The sequence below is a fragment of the Simochromis diagramma genome, unplaced genomic scaffold, assembly GCF_900408965.1.
Source record: "Simochromis diagramma unplaced genomic scaffold, fSimDia1.1 OVJJ01000545.1, whole genome shotgun sequence".
Lineage (NCBI taxonomy): Eukaryota > Metazoa > Chordata > Actinopteri > Cichliformes > Cichlidae > Simochromis > Simochromis diagramma.
Genome location: NW_024387371.1, coordinates 1310950 through 1316273, shown reverse-complemented (window position 1 = coordinate 1316273; position 5324 = coordinate 1310950). Strand labels below are relative to the sequence as shown.

General features: G+C 36.9%; 1 long non-coding RNA gene across 1 annotated transcript; it reads right to left on the bottom strand.

Annotated features, from left to right (window-relative positions):
- Window positions 1-358: 358 nt before the first annotated feature.
- Window positions 359-4699, bottom strand: LOC120719250. Its single transcript, XR_005692639.1, has 2 exons — window positions 4305-4699; window positions 359-2932 (listed from the first exon to the last, which is right to left on the bottom strand). It is a non-coding gene; the product is annotated as an uncharacterized LOC120719250 (long non-coding RNA).
- Window positions 4700-5324: the final 625 nt, after the last annotated feature.

The window sequence follows — 5324 nt, the reverse complement described above, 5'->3', positions numbered from 1 at the left end:
TTGAAATCTTTCTTATCATTTTATGTACTTTTTTATGCAACTATAAATTAACAGGAAATGTGTTTTACTTTATTTTTTGCCCTATACTTTCATGACACGAGCTGACCTAAACCCCTCCTCTGACCCTCAGAGTTCACTGTGTGCCAGCCAGCTCGTCTCACACTTGGCCACCATCTTCTGGCTTTTCATTCCATACACACATTCATTTCCAGCCAAATGACCACCAGCAATATGGCTCAAACTCTTCAACTCTGGTCGGCTGACTCACAGACAGAATGCTGTGGGGGAACACAGGTTAAAGCTAGGCGAGCCAGCAGGAAAGCACACACGCACTCAAAGAATTTTTTCACTAAGGTTATGATTTAATAAAACATTTATTAATAATTCAAATCAACAAAGCCAATTTTACAAAATACAGATAACAAACATAAACACGTTCTCACCTTCAAGATTAATATATGTGTCAGCGTTTGCCAGAGTGACCCTTGTCATCACCAGTGTTCATAACGTTACCTTGGTGACCGCGTTTAATCTCCCCACAGAGACTTCTATCCCAATCTGACCCTTAACCCGGATGAAAGGAATGTCAGTGAGGTCACACACTCCTCCAGTCCATTTTGTACATGACCATTTGCCTCTGAAGGGATGCTTGCAGAATCAGTATTCAGGGATAATAAAATCTTGCATTTTGCATATTGTCCAGATACATTTACTGCAAAACTCTTCTCTCCTGTCCCGCCAATTTATCGGCAGTTTACGTTAAATAAGATTTTAAAACCACCTCCTCCCAAAAATCATGAGAAGCCCCGAAAAACAAAAGAATCCTGCTGCTCTTTAATGAAAGTAAAATTGCCAAAAATACAGATTTTAAAAAGGCACATCAATTTTAATACATCATTGTACGTGAGGAATTTTTCACGCTTTCAGAGGAGTAACATAAAGTGGGAACAGTTGTGGGAACAGTGTATATATATATATATATATATATATATATATATATATATATATATATATATATGTAATTGCAGTTGCTGGGATAGTTAAAATAGAGCTAGAAAATACTGTTAGTTTAAAAAGATTTGATCACATGTATTCTGATTTCAATTATAGGTTTTTTTCCCTATAGGTTTTAGATCAAATTACTTATTCATTTCAGTAAATCAGGAGATTATAAAACTATGAAGGCGAGTACATGGTACTGTACATAACTCACAAGAAATACATTTAATGTGGGTCTAAAATACCCTCAGTGCAATTTCCCATTTAAATATTTTTAAGAAATCTTATTTTATTCAAAGTTTTAGAAATGTGCGAAAAAACAAATGAGACATCTCAAGGGAGCAATCTTACAAGCTGAGTGGAGAACGATCTAAAAAATTGGGGGGTTTATTGAATTATAGATTATTAAATTGGGGTACTGCATCTGTAGTAAACACGCTGGAAATGATACAGTGAGTAAATATCTTAACTAATATAAGAGAAATAAATCCTTTTTAAAGACTTACACTGACAGTTTCCAAGTCCAGTTACAACTAATTCATTTTATTTGGGCATATTTAGTTTAAAATATTACAATATTTTTTTTATATTGTTGATCGATTACCGTTTCGGTTAAGATTCTGCTTTAAGCAAGATGATTCAGAACGTGCTGAACTACATTTGTGTGCCAAACAGGCAAATAAACTATTGAGTTGGTGCACTGATTTGTCTTCAGGGATATTAGCCACTTTACTCACTGTATCGATTATATAAATCAAAATCAAAGAAAAGGGAACAGTTAGATATTTTTTGTAAAACAGTAATAAATATAATTCTACTTTAGTTACAGATTCAAAGTGTTTTTAATGTTTTTCTACAGAATTGATGACAAAAAATTGGTAATAATGCAAAAAAGGTAAGTGCGGCCCAATTTTTTTTTATGAGCTTGTGCAACCCATTTACAATATGCAGGCATCACTTACACTTTGAATATAATTCTCAAGTTTTTTAAAGCATCTTTTACATTTCTCAGCCATGCATTCTCTTTAAAAAAAAATCTGAGACAACTTGAACGTTAACAGAGATGCCAAGTCGTCGAACAAGAGGAAGATTTTTTGCTTTATCGGAGCAAACAAGATTCTAGATCATTCTGGATCATCAGAGGTGGATTTATCTTCAGTATTTTAGAAGAGAAAGCACATGCGCTTACATTATTAATAATAAAACATGCTGAGAGTATATTTTACTTTGGGTCTAATGCTATTTGACCATATTTGAAAAAAGTGTTTGTCCTCAACATTTAAAGAGCAACGACTACTTCATGAAGACATTAAAACAGAATTTCTGAATAGGAACATTTAGATTTGATTAAAATTAACATTCTTGATACAATTTCCACAAGAAGCAACAGCCTCTGGTTTTTGGTTACTGTGTGCATTGCTCCCTCTACTGGATAATAATTACTGAAAGAAGCTGTTGTATTCTGTAACTCAACATTAAATATTATGACAATATATTTCTGTTTGAGGAAAAGTGACCTGTCAAACCATCTTTAATATAGCTCATAATGAACTTAGTAAGGGGTTTCTTTGCTGTTAGATTGCAATATTCCCGTTGAGTTAAGAAAACACGAAGAATCTTTGTGTTTTTCAGTTTTTAGCCATGCAATAAAGAGACAAAAAGCTTGTGATTGTCAACGTCCTCAGCAGGTAATTCAAAATCTTGGTGCGGGAACCAAATTCCAGCACGGTCCAGGAAGGTTTGGGCTTTTTTTGGTGTTCCTTCTCATACTTTGCTGAGGCGAGTTAGCATTTCATGGGCTGACGAACCTGAGATTGAGCCTATAATCACCATTCTCAGGTTGGACAGTCCTTGAAAGGACTACTCAAGATTTAAAGCGGGACCGGATGTGTTGTTCAGGCCGCTCTGCGAGCCGCCGCACGCAGAGTCCACACTGAAGGCAAATGTGTACAAAAATAAAATTACTTGACAAAGAAAAGATGAGAATGTGTCTATGATAACACTCCACATGTGATTACACATCTGGAAATATACACCTGTTGATGGATATTCTAGTGAGCTGTTTTTCCATAATACGGAGGCACAAATATCTACTGTATGACCTCGTGGTGGAGAGCTGAAATCATATTTTGCAGCAATAATATTTTGACCACCAACATTTCTAATTGCTCTGAACTAAATATCACTCAAAGGTAGATTTTTTTTTTCTAAAGCTAAACATAAGAATTTCAGTACAGCAGGTTTATTGATTGGATTCCATTTTGTGGTGTTGTTCTTATTTCCTGCAGGATTATTAAATACATATGAAATAAAATCAAAAAGCAACTCCAAAAGCAAAATCAAACAAAGATCTAATTGAAAATCTAAAAAGTAAATCATTTGTTAGCCACCTGTATAGTTAAAGGGTGTGATTTTGGCGCCACAGGCAACCACCCAGCGAGACTAAAACTAAGAAATTTAAAAAACGCTTGAAAAGCTATTAATGGAAACAACGTCACATTAAGTTTATTGTGGTTACACAATTTAATTCCTGTTCTTGTGATCTATATATGTTATTGTGTTTAAAGCAGCGACGCATACAGCGATTCATCATAGCTCATTTCGGTAGAATACAAGTTTTTAACCTGATGGCAAACACTGCCACAGTGAAACGCATTCAAACAACATATCTGCCTCACATTTGTGCCATTTTTCTCAGTCAGAAACTCCAGCCATAGATTAACACCACATCTGGCCCCTGTTGTTAGCTAACTTGCACTAAAACCACTCAGAGAGCAATTAAACACTCAGCCAACGGAGCTTAATGCACAAACTAAAACTCATACTAAAAACAACTAAATCACCCTGGCCTGACTTTATGAGGACAGTCCAGTCTCTTAGAATTTTTACTCTCATGATAAACTATGCAGATGGAGAGTGGAGGGGAAGACACACACACACACATGCACACACAGAGAGCGAGAGAGTGAAAGGAGAAGGAGGGAGCGAAAGGGAAAGACAATACTTTACCCTCTTCAACAGACTAATCTAAACCCTCTTCACATGATTCAGAAATACTTCATCGTCTGAATTATTCATCCTCTACTCTCCACATTAAGCTACTGCTCTGTGCTGGCCTACTCACACCATCTCTTCAACATTTACAACCCAGACGCACTCACTGCCAGATAACACTTTAACCAAACAAATAACAACCATGAAAAAAACACGGTTCCTTTCCACGATTTCTCAAGCGTAATTACAACAACTTTGGAAAGTCTCATTGTGTGGAAGAGCTTTCATAGTCTCCTCTGTGCAGTCCTTACCCACATGGCAGACTCCTCAGACCCAGTCAAGCAAGACAGGGAGGCAAGCTTCATCTTCATTCAAAGTCAAGACCAAAAGAAGGCACACAGGAAGAGAGCACAGCAACCTGGAGTTAGAAGCTGGTGACATGAGGATGAAAAAGAAACACAGGTCGCTGAGTTTTAACGGCCACCCCTGCTGTCTCTACCAAGCTGTGACCTCATCATGCTCTGTACTACCAATGGGGATGCAACTCACACACGCACAGACGCACACATAGACACACTACCTTCCTGTTTGTCAGTGCTGGTGGTAAACTTTCCACTGACATCTTCATTCAGAGGACCAATCTGAAGTTTTCAAGCATTTAGTCACGTGGAATAAAACACATCTGTGCCGATTTTTTAAAATACACTTGTCATCATCATGATCAAGCAGCAGAAAGGACCAGATTGTTTCAAATTTAAGCCAGTTTAGCACATTAGCTCATTTCAGAGCCTACTTAACCTTTGCTGAAAACCTTTAAAATCGGCTGATATTTTGAAGAACCAAACAAGTATACAAATGTTGCTGCTCAGCTTCTTGATATTTGTATCTCTTGCATGTCTTTTGACTGTCCTCCTGCCTTCTAAAAGAAAGAAAGAAAGAAAACACGATGCTTCATGTGTGTTGATATCTGCCCAAGAGGCTGCTGATTTGTAATTGTCCATCAGCCTCATGAAATGCACGTCAATCACACTTTACTGCGGCTGACATCTTGACAGCTGTCAGAGTGATAATTATGGAAAGTGATGGAAGATATCAAGGTTACTTTCCATGAGAAGAGGACAACCACAATATCCTTCCTGTTCATTGAGTGTAGGTAATGTGTCTCTCGTTCTCGAAATGTGTTGATAAAGGTAGAAATATTCACCCTGCTTTATGTTTTTTGCAGGTGTATTTTAATCAGCCAGAGTGGAGAATATTTTCAGATAAGTCGTGGGAGCTGGCAGAATACTAGATTCTGAAATTCACATTTCGCATAAATAAACTGTGAGCAG